Source organism: Passer domesticus, chromosome 26 (assembly GCF_036417665.1).
Source record: "Passer domesticus isolate bPasDom1 chromosome 26, bPasDom1.hap1, whole genome shotgun sequence".
Lineage (NCBI taxonomy): Eukaryota > Metazoa > Chordata > Aves > Passeriformes > Passeridae > Passer > Passer domesticus.
In genome coordinates, this window is record NC_087499.1 from 4,748,555 (window position 1) to 4,764,339 (window position 15,785).

The 15,785-nt window shown below is 50.6% G+C and overlaps 1 long non-coding RNA gene across 1 annotated transcript in view; it reads right to left on the reverse strand.

Moving 5' to 3' along the window:
* Nucleotides 1-943: 943 nt before the first annotated feature.
* The window catches only part of LOC135286341 (uncharacterized), a 57,641-nt gene continuing 42,799 nt past the window's right edge, over nt 944-15,785 (reverse strand). The window contains exon 2 of the long non-coding RNA XR_010350709.1: nt 944-1,154. This is a non-coding gene — a long non-coding RNA (uncharacterized LOC135286341). The remainder of the gene's footprint in view (nt 1,155-15,785) is intronic.

Genomic DNA, 15,785 nt, shown 5'->3' on the forward strand with positions numbered 1-15,785 from the left:
CATCCCTGGCCCTCTCCCCAGTCCCAGCGCTGTTCCAAGGGCATTCTGTGACCCGGGGGGGTCAAAGGGGAGGGGGCAGAACCCCCATGATGGGTGGGGGGCACAAAAGGGGGTCTGGACCCGGTTCTCAGGGGGGGTTGGTACACGAGGGGCTTCAGGAGCACTGAAGGGGATGCAGGTGCAGTTTTTGGGGGTCCCAGTGCCCAGTGAGGTGGGTCGGTGCTCGAGGAGGTTTGGGGGGGACTGAAGAAGGTGTGGGTGTGGTTTTTGGGGGGGGTCCCGGTGCCCCCCGGTGGGGTCAGTGCTCAGCAGCAGGGCCACGCCCCTTGCAGCCATTGGCCAGGATTGGGAGGGTGGGGCTTTAGCCATAATGAAGTGGGATGGCAGTGAGGAGACTGTGCTTGATATGGCAAAGAAGCCCTGAGCATATGCAGATGCTGTACATGGGCCAACACGTGCCAGAATCACAGCAGTGGAAATATGTCTGCAGAAATTAGAAGACAAGATGGAGGTGAATCACAAGAAACCCAGGCAGGAGATTAAAGAGGGCTTTCTCCAAATCTCAGCAGTACAGATCAGAGGTTCTGGTACGCAATGCAGACGTTCCCCAGGTGGAGAGAGAAGGTACATCCCACAAGCTGAGCTGTGGTTCTTCCTGCCTGATTGCAGAGAAAACATGAGGAGATGGGATGGAAAATCTACTGCTGCTCTGGCACAATTGGTGTGTTGTTGTGGTGCAGGGTTCATTTGGTTTGTTCTGTTTCCCCCTAAAGTTATAATGGTTCGGTCTTGGCCGCGGTGGTCAGAGTCTTTGAAAGGTTTTCTCAGCCTTTTAATCTTGTAACCGACTCTGCCTATGTCGCCGGTGTCGTTTCCAGAGCGGAGAGTGCCATTCTTCAGGAGGTTTCCAACATGGACCTGTTCAGCTTGCTCTCAAGACTGACAGATCTAGTCTCCCACCGAGAACAACCCTTCTATGTTATGCATGTGAGGTCACACACTGACCTACCGGGGTTCATCGCGGAGGGCAACCGGTGTGCCGATGCCCTAGCCGCCCCAGTTGAGATGGCCCACTCCCAGACGCCTTTCAACAGGTGAAACTCAGCCACCAACGATTCCATCAAAATGCTCCTGGCCTGGTCCGTCAATTCCACCTGACGAGAGACCAGGAGAGAGCAATTGTGGCCACATGCCCACAGTGCCAGGCATTCCAACTGCCAGCAGTGGCTGCCGGCGCCAACCCGCGGGGACTTAAGAGCTGCGAAATCTGGCAGACAGATGTCACTCACATCCCAGAATTCGGCAAGTTCCGATGTGTGCACGTCTCTGTGGACACCTTTTCTGGGGCCGTCTATGCCTCTGCCCACACAGGGGAGAAGATGTTAAAAAGCATCTGTTACATGCCTTCTCTGTGTTGGGCATCCCCAAGGAGATCAAAACAGATAACAGGCCAGGATATACCTCCAGGGAATTCCGGAGCTTCCTGCAGGAGTGGGGGGTAAGCCACAAAACCGGCATCCCTTACTCTCCCACAGGACAAGCGGTGGTAGAGCGGGCCCACCAGAGCATCAAGCGTACTCTAGAACATCAAAAAGGTGCTATGAAGGTGGAGTCGCCTCAGATCCGGCTGGCCAGGGCCTTGTTTACAATTAACTTTCTGAACTGTAGTTTTGACTGCCTGAATCCGCCCATCGCAAGGCACTTTAACACCTATCAGGACATGCACCTGAGGGCGAAACCCCCTGTGCTAGTGAAAGATCCAGAAACCTGGAAGGTGGAGGGTCCCTTTGACCTGGTTACGTGGGGTCGTGGATACGCCTGCGTGTCCACCCCCACAGGGTTGAGGTGGGTCCCTTCCAAATGGGTAAAGCCCTACCTTCCAGGGAAAGCCCGCAACATCGGCTCTGCAGCACAGGTGGAGGAGGCGGCTTGGAGACAAAGAAGGAAAGAAGTCCATAAGTCCGGTCCCCCCCAGGCTGAACCATCCCAAACTGAACCCTCTCTATTAACTTGCTTTCTTCGTTTGTTTCAGTTAGACCCCTCTTCGTTATGATTTTGCTCTTGTTGATGACCCACCCAGCCGACACCTGGATTGTTCCCCAACCGAAGGCGAACGTCTGGCGAAACTTGGCTCAAGCGATGGGACAAGACCACCTGTGCCTGTTAACAGCTTCTGCAGCAGACCCCCTCTCGACTTGTCTCATGGGAATTCCATTCGGGTTTGATGATTTTCCCCCTCCCTTACTCCCTGACCTAAAGTACCTGTTTCCTGAATTTAATCATGCCGATCCCATTAATACCATCGCCTTGTGGGAAAGACTCATGAGGCTTCTCAATCATACCACTGGCGAGCCCACGGAATTCGAGCTGCTCGGCTCCGCACGCACCTCCCTCTGCCTTCGCTTCCTCCCTCACCAAGGTGCGGTCCCAGACCGGGTGGTACGCTTTAATAATGAGAGGTATCAAAGAAAGAACTGGTGCAATTTCACCACCACCGTTTATGTCCCTAATACCTTTTATTGGCGACCCGCACTCCTCCCTAAAGGCGCATTCCTAATTTGCGGAAACCGAGCGTGGGCTGGAATTCCCTTTCGCCTGTCTTGAGGGCCCTGTACTTTTGGGCGGTTGACACTGCTTACCCCCAACTACACACAAATTCTTGATTGGAAAAAGAAAAATGTCACACATGATTTGGCCAGAGTCAAAAGAAACGCCCATAAAATTGACCCAGAGTGTGACGCCGAAATTGTTCATTGGTCTAGACCCAAAAATATTGCGGTTTCGGTATTTTTGCTGTGGGTGGCCGCAGCTAAAGCACTAGGGGAATTGGGCAACCTCGAGTGCTGGGTGGCGAAGCAAGCGAATTTGACCTCAACTGCCCTAGCAGACCTCCTAGCTGACGAAGAAACAACGAGGAAAGCGACCCTCCAAAATAGGGCGGCAATCGATTTCCTTTTGTTACTTCACAACCATCACTGTGAGGAGTTCGAGGGGCTGTGCTGCATGAACCTGTCGTCACGAGCCGAGGACGCCAGACACACCATCCGCCAGATGTCCGAGGACGTCGACAACATCCGACAACAGACCTCAGACTGGTTGGGGGACTGGCTATCCAAAATGGGAGTGACAGGCTGGGTGGGCTCCATCATTTGTACCGTTTTGGTTATTATCTTCGTTTTGCTCTGTTTAATTTTTGGTTTCTGCATAATCTATAAGTTACTGACCAGAATTCTGTGTGCCTCAACCCCCCAAATCAACCATGTTGAGGCTCCTACTGATCCTGCTCCCATCCCTGAAGAACCTTCCTGTGAGAAGATGCATTGGGAGCAAGCCCCTCAATCCTCCCTATGGTTTTCAGTTACTACGCCAGTTTAAGAACAATTTCAGTTTTATTTTTATTTTAAACAAAAAAGAGGGAGATGTTGTGGTGCAGGGTTCATTTGGTTTGTTCTGTTTCCCCCTAAAGTTATAATGGTTCGGTCCTAGGGTTCCCCCCCCCCCACCTCCCCTGGCAACCCCTCCTTTTGAGAGTGTCAGTTTTTTGTCTCCACCCCTGTTCCCCTGGTTACCCTCTGTCAATCCCTCCCTGAGTTCCTGTCTATCAGCCACTGTCCCCTTCCCTATTTCCAGAAAGTTCTCCCCTCCTCAGTGGGTGATTGGATCGGGAACAAGGGTCCCTCCCTGTCACATTCCCTATTGGCGAGCCGGCATGTTTGTCACGAGTTTGTTCCCTCCCAGGTTCTTCCTCATTGGTTGAAATGTTGTATGTTCCGTCCCTTTATAATCGGCTGTACCCCCACCTTGTGGTCCCGACTCGGCTGGCCTTCCCTGGAGACATTAAAGAACTCTGGACTTTGCCCTGATTCGGGTCCCTCTTTTCTACTTCGCCTTCTTGCTGATCACTGCTGCCTCCTGCTGAGGCGCTCCCCGGACGCCCCTGGCGCATCTGGGCAGTGCCCCCCTGGCTGTCAGTTGCTGTGCCTTCAGCTTGGCCGGTGCAGCCTCCTCCCCCGCCCGGGGGAGTAGAGAAAAACTCGGACAGCAACTCGGCAGTGTGTGAACTGAAGGAAGGCAAGACTCAGAGAGGAAGTTCCACCAAAAGGGAAGCAGCTCCAGTGGCCCGTAACCAAACTGCCATATATGATGATGATGACTAAATGTTTGATCGCCTTGAAGGAACCTCCAAGACACATGCCCAGGGAAAAAAGGATAACCAGTCTTAGAGGGGCCCTGACTGTAGCCAGGTAGAGGCTAGGGAAAACCGTGTTGTCTGGACTGTGTGGATTCATTGGCCTGGCACATCTGAGCCACAAGAATATGAAGCTTTGGTTGACACTGGTGAGCAGTGCACATTAATCCCATCAAGAGATGTGGGGACAGAATCTGTTTCTATTGCTGGTGTGACAGGGGGATCACAGGATTTGACTTGGGTGGAAGCTGAGGTCAGCCTGACTGGAAATGAGTGGAAGAAACACCCTATTGTGACTGGCCCAGAGGCCCCATGCATTTTAGGCATAGACTTCCTCCAAAGTGGATATTTCAAAGACCCAAAGGCACTCACATGGGCATTTGGAATAGCTGCTGTAAAGACAGAGGGCATCAAGCAATTGAACACCTTACCTGGACTGTCAGAAAACCCATCTACAGTAGGACTCCTGAAGGTGGAAGAGCAATGAGTGCCAATGGCCACCTTGACAGTGCACCGCTGACAGTATCAAACAAATCGAGATGCCATGATCCCCATCCACAAAATGATCCATGAGCTGGAGAGCCAAGGGTGGTCAGCAAGACCCACTCAGCCTTCAACAGTCCCATTTGGCCTGTGCATAAATCTGAAGGAGAATGGAGATTGGCTGTGGATTATCGTGCACTGAATGAAGTGACTCCACTGCTGAGTGCTACTGTGCCGAACGTGCTGGAACTCCAGTACAAGCTGGAGTCCAAGGCAGCAAAGTGGTATGCCACTATTGGCATTGCTAATGTGGTTTTTTCCATTTCTCTGGCAGCAGAGAATGCAGACCTCTGTAGGAGTGTGCCCCCTGTTGACAGAGTGGCAAAAATAGCCTTTGTCCCCCAAAAAAGGAAAGAAGCCCAGAAGTTTCTCTCAACAATTAGGTGAAAAGCCACCTCAAAGGTCCTCAGGGACTTCACCAAAAACTAGAGGACATCTAATTGGATAGAAGCCAAAAAGTCCTGCCTGACTCATCAGGTAGAAAAAGAAGAGAACAAAAAAGCTAGGGGCTTTTGTGAGGTGTTTTTACCAGGAGCAGACCTCTGCACCTGGCTTGAGTTTTTTTGTTTGTCATTTTACCTTTCATTAAACCTTTTTGTTTCTAACACTGCAGCAGATGTCATCCTGCTTATTTTATGCCCCCAAAATAATAGATGAGCTATCCTGGGGTGAATTCTATTTCTTTTGAGGGCTTATGAGACCTGGCCCAAGAAAAAGAAACATAATACGTGGCGCCCTGGACAGGATTTCTCATATTGAGAAAGATAGTCTAGGGATTTTTTGATTACCTCAATCAAAAATAGGACATTTTTAACTTGGTATTTGCATTTTTGGGAGAGCAGGCCTGCACCTGAGTTTTTGTCACTTCAAAAGAAAACTCAGAAGAAGGGATTTGAGATTTAGAGGCAATCTCGAATCAAAGCCTCACACTGCTGAAAGAGCCTCGAACCGGAACACGGGACTGCTGCACGCATCGCAAGGCTCAGAGGATTCTGCCCTTCAGCTAAGCTGAAATACTGTTGCGACCCAGGACCCGGGAGTTTCACACCAAGGAGGACAACTCTGAAAACCACTTTGGTGAGTGCCACCATGGGCAATTGGTTGTCTTTAGCAGAGCAGGATTTTTATTCTTATTTCAATTATAAGTTAGAAATTCAAGATGTTCAGTTTGAGAAGAAACAGCCTAAAAAGCTTGTACAATGGGTTTCAACAGAGTTCCCAAACTCAGATATGTCTCAGAAACTCAATCCAGAATTCTGGGACTCAGTTGGACTGAAATTATATAACATGGAAAAGAATAAGAAGTCCAGCTTGAAGCTGCGGCCAATATTCAGGACGGTGTTAAAATTTGCAACCATGGAAAGTGAAAAGCAAGTGAGGAATGACCAAAAACCAGCAAAGAGCAGAGATAGGGCAGAATGCAGCCAGCAGCAGCAGGACCTGGAGGGGAGGAGAGAGAGAAGGTCCGGGGGGATCCAGAAGCTTTCCCCCACCAGATCCGAAAACCAGAAACCCCAGGGGAGCAGGAGGGAGGTGGCCAGGCCAGTCACCCCCCACCCCCATCCTCGAAGAGAGGGGAACAGACGAGCCCTGGCCAGGCTCGTCTGAAAATCACTTCTCCAAGATCCCCTACCCCAGAGAAGTCCTCTCAGTTTCCCCTCAAAAATTGCCTCCGACTCACAAAATCAGTGAATTTTGATAGTAAAATCGAAAAAAGCCAAGCCGACGGTATCCTCTCTGCGAACAATGGCAGAAACCATGCTGGCCGTGAGGGCAGCTTTGCCCTTCGTGGGCGAGGTTCACCATTCTCCTCAGGTCCCGGAAGTCCCTCAGTGACTCATCACTAAGCTCCTGCCCCTCAGAGGAGGGACGCCCCCCTTTTGTGGGCCGAGCCCCGTCGGTCTCCCTGCCCCTGCTCCTCGCCCACACCCCCGGACAACACGCCACCGCCCTGCTGAGCGTGGGAACCGGATGTGATGTACCGGAAGTTCCTTAGCGGAGAGACTGCTGGAGCAAAAAACAAATTATTCCTACACTCCACAATGTAATTCCAAAGAATCTGAAGAAGAGTCTAATTCACAAGGAGTCACAGATACCGGGCAGAGGATAAGAAAGGATGCAGTTCAGGAAGGAGAGTGGGAAATCGCATCAAAGCTAAGTTTTCCCTGTGAAGTACATGGCAGGTGCTATACCTCGGGCACATTGGCAGCAGATTAATTTTGCCGAGTTAAAAGGATTTGCAAAGCCTCTTGTTTCTATGGTAGAGATTCTGCATATTTCAGAAGTCTTTTACAAGCCACTTTTACAGCAAATGTATTCACACCTCATGATTTAAAACAGCTCTGTACATCCTTGCTGTCCCCAACAGAATTTTCTCTGTGGGAACTAGCATGGAAACGTTTGTTAAACAACCTTTTAAGAGGTTATGCAGGAACTCCAGCCACTGCAAATTTGACTATAGATCAGCTCTCAGGTGAAGGAGCTAATACAGATCCTCAAACACAAGCCCGAACTCTCAGTAAACAAGTATTACAGGATATCAAAGAAGCAGCAAAAACTGCTTTGTTACAGGTTCCTGATAGCAAGAAACGAGAATTAGATTTCACAGAAATAAAACAGGGAATAGATGAGCCTTACATTAAGTTTTTGGACTGTTGAAAATGGCATTAGAAAAGCAGATTCCAATAGATCGTGCCAGACAAGAGTTATTTGTCAGAACCCAGAGCATCTCTCTGGATGTCTCAAAGCCCTGGCAGGGGCTCGGAGACCCTGGCAGGAAGCCAAAGACACCTGAATGTGAGGAAATGAGAGAATTTCAGGCCTGAATGGTGAGGGGATTATATTCACTTGATAAAACTTGAATTATCATGCACTGTACAGGGGGGTTTTATATGTTGTACAGGGGGGTTTAGAATTCTGTATATGGGTCGGGAGTCCCAAGATGAAGGAATTTGGGTGTGCCCTGTCCTTCTTCTTTCTTCTCCTTGGCATTCATGTTCAGGATGATGTTGGCATGTGTGGATTGGTTCATAGGGGAAGTGCACTTGCCAACAAGGGCGAAAAGTATTGGAAATTAAAGGTAAATATCTTATACGTTGTTTTTACTATAAAAGAGACAACCGCCCTGTGGGCGGGAGAGAGTGCCCTTGGCTGTCTTGCTGATCAGACCTCGGCTGGACAGACAGAAAAACTTTGTAGATAAGGAACAATAAACTCAACTGAAGACCGAAAAGCAAGAGTCCAGACTCCTTCTTCGAGAGCGCGGCGTGCCCAGAACCGCCTTTTCCCGTGTTGGGGCAGAGACAAGTAACAGCTGACCCCGACACCTGACGTCCCTGGGGGGGCAGCCCAGCGGTGGGCACGAAGGGCCCGAAGGACAGCCCAGCGGAGAGTAGAAGACTGAGCTGCAGAGAGAACACCCAGGTGGGCAGAACCCGAGCGGGCAGCTCCCAGGCGGGCAGTTCCCGGAGCTGGTCTCGTTCCAAGGAGAGCACTGAGAACTCCTTGGGAAGGCAGCCAGAAGAGTCTGAAGAAGCAGCAGCCACTGAGAACATCGCACTCCACTTCTGCCGAAGAGAGCTCGTATCAGAACAGCCCAGATCAGAATCAGAAAGGCGCCTCTGAATCCATCTCCTGTGACCTGCTGGACGGGAACCGGAAGCCTCCAGACTGCTCTGACAACACAGATTCAGTGAGAAGGTCAAAATTAAGAAACATGGGGAACACACTTACACAGGAACAAATAGAAACACTGTCAGCCTTACAAGGCGTGACACAGGCATATGCAGAGGGGATTTCTAAGAAAGAGCTCAAAGAATTATTATTATGGGTGAGATGCAATTTTCTGAGACACGTTTGTTATTTGAATTGGGTTTTTGGCACGAAGTTAATAGGCACATATTTCTTTTAGGTACAAGAAAGGATGAGATGGCTTTTAAATTGCTGTCTCTGGCAAGGATCATGTTAGAGGCTATCTCGGCTAGGTCTCGGAGATCAGCCAGGCAATTACTTGTTACAACTCCCACAGTGGCAGGGGGGAAGAGCAAGGCTTGGAGCAGAGATTGGCTCTGGTCCCAACTGGCCCAGGCCAGACAGCTCCCAAGGCAGAGGAGCAGGCAGGAAAGTCACTGCTTCCAGCCTCACCATCCCAGAAATCCAAGAGACCTCCAAAATGCCCTGAAACCCCAGAAATTGAAGGGGGCTCAGGCTCCAATTCAGAAGCGAACACGATCCCAATCCTAGAAGAACTGAGATTTTTGCCCAGCGAGATCGAAGAGTCGGGACATCCCGTGGGGGTGGTCGATCCCGATCCGCGGGAGCCAGGGGGAGATGGAACAGGAAAAGCGGCAGAATCAGGAAGGTGGGTCGAAGGGGGATTGAAAGGAGATGGGGAAACACTTTCTCATGGCGGGTGCGGCTGCGTGGCAGCGATGGCAGTGAGGGCGGTGGTCGTAGCCAGTGGGGGGAGCATGGAAGCAGTGGGGGACACGAATTTTGGTGAGGACTTTGCGAGCGCAGCACCGGGGGAGGCGGCCTCGGCTGGCACGGTACCAAAGATGCATGGGAGGGGCGGGACACGTGGGACATCTGGGAAGGGCTCTCAAATTACAGCGTCCACGTCAGAAGCAGGCAGCAAGCTCGAAGCAGCTGCAGGACTCCAAGCGGCACCCGTAAGTAGACGTAGGAGATGCATGGCAGTGACACAGGACCCAGAAGTCGAGCCGCGTCGATCCGCTTGCATCGTGGAGCGAACACAGGTACAGGCGGGGCGAGGCCTGTACGCACGGGCAGGGGGCGTGGATACAGCGTCGGAGGAGGAAGAGAGAGAACCGGGAACAGACACTGGGGAGGAGACATCAGAGGAGGAGGGGGACGGAGACAGTGACGTCAGTCTAGGGGAGACAGGAAACATTCCCAGAAGAGCGTGCATGCGGAAAATGCAGACGGAGCACGTTCAGGGGTGGGTCCCATCTCCTGTGACGTCTCAAGCGAGGAGGAGGGGCCGTTCTTGGGGTTCCATATCCAGAGGCTCCTCCCCCTCTCTGGTTCCGGTTTCTTCAATTTCGATTCCTGTGGTTCAAACCTGTCCCATCCCAGGGAGGTGTTCATGTATTCAACCTCCATCGGTAGCTCAGTCAAAGCTCGTGCAGGCTCGGGTCCAACCATCACAACTGCTGCACTCAGTCGACACGGCTGAGGAGCCGATCGAGTTTGTGACGTCATCATGGCTGTCCAGGCAGATGACAGCACCAGTGGGGGGATGACCAAAATGCAGGGCAGAGCCACAACGCCATCTCGTGGCTGGACTGCAACAATGCAGCAGTTTTTTCCGACAACATATAAAAGGAAGACAACATCAAAGAAAACGACACAACAGCTAGAATTCAAAGACACATTAAACGAAGCTCAAGGGAAAGAAGAAAATATGATACGAATCGCAGCATCAAAAGGGATGCCGGCATGGATGTTCTCAGCAGCAGAAGCAAGGAAAGGATATATGCCATCATTTTTGAATAAAAAAGATTCAATCACAAGAATTTCAAATTCCTTATTAAGTTCAGGAGCGAGGCCAAAGACCTCAAGTCAAAGACTGTTTGCAAAAGAATCACCATTGACATCAAAGATTCCACTGTGCATGCAATTGCCAAAAGAATTTCTACAAGAGGAAGAAGAACAACCAGTGAAGACGGTAGACTGGAAACAAATCAGAAAAGAATTGACAGAAGAAGATTTGCTGCAAGGATCAGGAGATCTGACAATGCCAGTGACATATGATGCACAAGGACAGAATCCAAAGTGGGAAAGGTTGAGTCACGATGTGATCAAAGACTTAGCGAGAGCTGTTCAACGCAATGGACTGGACTCACCATACTTCAAACAACTCCTGAGGGGGACATTTAACATGTATGACCTTACACCATTTGATAATCGAAGCCTTGTGTCAATGATTCTCACAGACACACAGAATCTCATCTGGGAAAGAAGATGGCAAAGGTATCTCACAGACTTGAGGAGCAGTTATCAAGGCGGGCCAAACGCGAACCTCACTGAAGCACAGTTGGTAGGAGATCCTCCAGACAACAATCCAGCAGAGCAAGCAGTACGACTTCTGAGGCGAGTGTTGAATGACATCAAGGACGTGGCACGAAGAGCGATCTTGCAGATTGCTCCAGCAGGAGTTCCAGAAGTTCCATTCTCAACCATCAGGCATGGTCCCATGGAACCATATTCGTCATTCATAGATCGACTCACGCAAGCTGTGGATCGGCAGGTGAGAACTGAAGGTGCGAAGCAACCTCTTTTAGAAAGTCTAGCATTTGACAATGCCAACCTGGATTGTCAACGGGTCATCACCGCAATGCCAGGACGGCCATCGTTGGCAGAAATGGTGGAGGCATGCAGCAAGGTGGGAACACCTCAGCATGTTGCGTCGATTGTGAAGGACGAATTGAGAGGAGAATGGGAAGAACAGCTGAGAGAACACTTGGGAAGACAGCCGAAGAAAAGATGCTGGAGAAAAAGTTAGATGAAGTCATTGCAGCCATCCAGAAGAAGAACAATTCATCAGGAGGACAATGCTACAAGTGTGGAGCGTTTGTGTTGAGAGCTTTGTAACAAGCTGGCTCCGAGCTACAGGTCACAGTGAGATTAATTTGACCGAGACAGAGAGTGAGGGGAGTTGCCATTCCAATTAAACTGTGTCCTTGTCCCATGGATGAAGTAATGCACAAAACAGGTGGTAAAGCAAAACAGCTTGGGAAAGTAGTAGTAGTTGCACCAAAACAGCACGTAGATAGCTGATAACTAATTAGCCAATGGTGAGCTGGGATTTTGCATTATGCATGAGCTAATTAAAAGGTGTATAATAATTGGCGATTCGGGAATAAAGACGAGACTTGTAGATCATCATCTGGTGAATGAGTCTTCCTTCTCCGTCAAATGGCTGACCCCGACGTCGACCCGTAAGACGACTACGGACAGACACGGCTGCCACGGATCGGAGAAGTAGGAGCGGGTCCCTCTGAAGCAAGGGGTGGGACGGCAAATGAACCACTGCGAGTTCGCGGCCCTGGGAGCTGTATAGACAGTCTCAGCCTATGTACTGCCAAAGCCTGGAGCCTTGCAACAGCGCTGATTAGGTATGGATAGGCAAGCAGCATATGATCTTTTTACTAGTTTTCTGCGTAAAAGGCAGATTAAAGGGATAGACTTGAAAAAGGATTTACCTGGGTTGTTAGATTACGGGTACGCTAGAGGGTTGTTTTTCAACCCCCATACGGTCCATGAGCTGACCGAGTGGTGTAAGCTCTGGGATCTCTTTTATGAGCAGATTTTGGAGGATGATAAAACAGCTAAGAAATTGGGGAAACTTTGGAGAGTTGTGCATAATGAGTTGCTGCAGTTTGTAGCTGAGAAGAAGGCAGCGGAGCGGGCTACGGAGGCGCACAAGTGGAATGCGGTTTACGATCCTTACACGCCGCTGGCGCCTTCGGTGTCAAAGGTTATCTTGCCTAAGGAGCCAGAGGTCGCAGGCAGCTCGGATGAGGCAGCCGAGACAGCCGGCTCAGGCGATTGCCCTCCGTCGGCACCGCCTCTTGTAGAGGAATGTTGTAGCTCTGATTCTGAGCTCGAGCAGCTACGGCCGGAATCCCCCCCGTTGCGCAGGGAGCCTCACCCCCCCGCACCGGCAATTCGAAACCCACAACAACCCCCCCTCGCTGGCACGCCGACAGCCGTCCCGAGAGCTGTCCCTGGGACGCGGGCTGCCGTGGCGGAGGAGATGGCCAGGCAAAGGCGGGAGGCATGGGCTGCCCTTGCTCGTGAGGCGATGGGGAAAGGTGATGCCGATATGCTCGATGCTGTAACCCTTGCCTGCCCGGTAGTTTATACACCAGTTTATGATGCCCAAGGCCAGCATACCCAGGATCAGGATGAATACACCCCTTTAGACTGGAAACTTTTGTCACAACTGCGGTCGACGGTTAGCCAGTTTGGTTTTAAGAGCGAGCCGGCACGGCAGATGTTAGATTATATCTTTAACATGTCCTTGTTAACAGTAAATGACATGAAAGGACTTGTTAGACTAATTCTCACCCAGCACCAGCAGTTGCTGTTTAATGCTCATTGGCAAGCCCTTGTTAATGACTGCGTGGGGGTACAGCGTCCTCCCGGGGACCACCTGCATGGCATTACGATGGATGAATTAATAGGCCTCGGCACTTTTTCCTGCACGGAAGCCCAGCTCCTCGTAGGCGCGGATAAGACCAGGGAGGCTATGCGACTCGTAAGAGCCGCTATGGATCGCGAGAAAGAACCGGGAGGGGTACCAGCCTACATGGGAATTAAACAGGGGAGAGATGAGCCTTTTGGGTCGTTCATCGATAGAGCTGCAGGGGCTATAGACAGAGCGGCAGTGCCGGAATATATGAAAGGCGCCCTTTTAAAGCAATGTGCATTGCAGAACAGTAATCCAGCCACTCAGAGGCTGCTAAGCACATTGGGGGCTAATTAGACTATTGAGGATGCTTTAGAAAGGACAGCATTGCTGCCCACTGGCTCTCAAGTTTTTTTAGTGGATGCTCTTAAGCAGATTGGTGTAGGGTTACAAGAGGCAGTAAAAGAGACAGCTCAAGCCTCACGGAATCAGGTCTTAGCCGCTCTTGCACCCCTCCAAGCCTCGGCATCAGAAAAGGGCTCGGCTCACTGCTACAGATGTGGTGGAAACGGTCATTTTCGCCGAGATTGTCAGGCTACAGGTGTCTGGTGCCAACATTGCCGCTCGGATACTCATAATACAAATGCCTGTCGCCGCCGCTCGGAAAACGGATCGAGGAGCGCGAGGCGTGGCCGCGCCCAGACACAAATCGCCGCCATGACGTCAGCACCCCCTGCAGTCTCCAGCCAGCCACAGCAGGGAGCCTTGGCCTGGACCTGGCAGCAGCAGTAGACGTTTCTATTTTAACCACCCAGCCACACAAGATACCTACAGGAGTTCACGGACCATTACAAATTCAAAATAAATCTGTTGGTGCCTTGTTGCTGGGACGCTCATCTGTCACAATGATGGGACTATTTGTGCTACCAGGGGTTATCGATGCTGATTATACGGGGGAGATCCTGGTGATGGTACATACTCCTTTTCCCCCGGTTACTATTGCAAAAGGCCAGCGCATTGCACAATTGGTACCACTGCCACAACTTACTACTGGCATCTCTCCACGTGAAAGGAGGACACGAGCAGACGCAGGGTTTGGATCTACGGGAATCACCTTGCTAACTATGAACTTGGGGGAGAGACCTCAGAAAAAGGTGGAATTACAGTTTCAGGGACGGACTATTGTCCTTATGGGACTACTGGACACTGGAGCTGATTCCAGTGTAAATAGCCCGGAGAATTGGCCTCGTCAGTGGCCACTCTACCCTTCTGCAGACACCTTGACTGGAGTAGGGGGCCTCACCTTGGCCAGTAAAACGCCACCTTTGCAAGTGAGAATGGATGGACAGCGGCTTACCACGGTTTTTTCGGTGGTCACTTTGCCACCGACGGTACAATGCCTTATTGGCCGGGACATTTTGGCCCAGTTAGGGGTGGTGTTGACCAACGAACACCCTTTGGGGTAATCGCCATTGCTTGGACTTTCCCCATTCCACTTACATGGAGGACTGATACACCTGTGATGGTTAAGCAGTGGCCGTTAAAAGGGGAAAGCCTGGAGCATGCTCATCAATTGGGGGAAGAACAATTTCAACAGGGACATCTTAAACTGTCTACCAGTCCATGGAATACTCCTATCTTTGTTATTAAAAAGAAATCTGGGAGCGGTCAACGACCAAATGGAACCTATGGGAGCTTTACAACCTGGCCTGCCAAACCCAGCCATGATTCCACAGGGTTGGCCATTATTGATACTGGATTTAAAGGACTGTTTTTTCACAATTGCCCTACATCCGCAGGATACAAAAAGGTTTGCATTTACTTTACCAGCTGTCAATCGAAATGGGCCAGATCGTAGCTTTGAATGGACTGTCCTTCCGCAAGGCATGCGCAACTCCCCCACCTTGTGTCGACTGTATGTGGATGCTGCGCTACAGCCTTTGCGCCAGAGATGGCCCCAGTGCATGATTTATCATTATATGGACGATATTTTGTTTGCACAGCCCGAGCCAATTACGGATCATCAGGTGGATTTCATCCGTACAGTGCTGCTGCAGCATAATCTTGTAATCGCTCCTGAAAAGATTCAGCGATCGGGGCCATGGAGATATTTGGGATGGACCTTAACCAAGCAGACTATTAGGCCTCAGAAGCTGGAACTCACTACTCATATAGGGACACTGAATGATGCACAGAAGCTGCTTGGGGAATTACAATGGCTAAAACCGATAGTCAGGATCCCCAATCAGCTATTGGAGCAGTTACGCCCCTTATTGAGAGGCACAGACCCTGCTGCACCGGTTGCCTTGACAGCTCAACAATGAGATGCGCTGCAAGGTATAATTGACTGTGTAAGTTCTGGACAGGTACAGCGGCGGTCCCTTGATTTACCTGTTGATATTACTGTGTGGAACAGCTCTGCACATGTCTTAGGTGCCCTGTCTCAGCTTGAAAAGAAAACGGGGGAGCTCAGGGTATTGGAGTGGCTCTCTCCACCGCCACAGCAACAAAGAACTTTGAGACTGAAAATTGAAATGATTGCATCCCTCATAAAGAAAGGACGTCTTAGAGCAATCCAAGTTACAGGAGCAGAGCCTTCCACAATACGATTGCCCATCAAAAAGGACACGCTTGACTGGTATTTGGTGAACTCTGGGGAGCTCCAGGAAGCTCTTTTAGGAGCTGGAGCTGTCGTGGAGACTGGGAAACTGCATCCTAGTCCCCTCCAGTGGATGACAGAATGGAAATGGATAACAAAGCCTATTCGGAGTCTGTCACCATTAAGGGGGGCTATCACGGCCTTTACGGACGCTGGTAAAAAGTCCAGGAGAGCAGCCGTGACATGGAAACAGCAAGGACAGTGGCGACAACATTTGTTGGATGCAGATGCCAGGGACA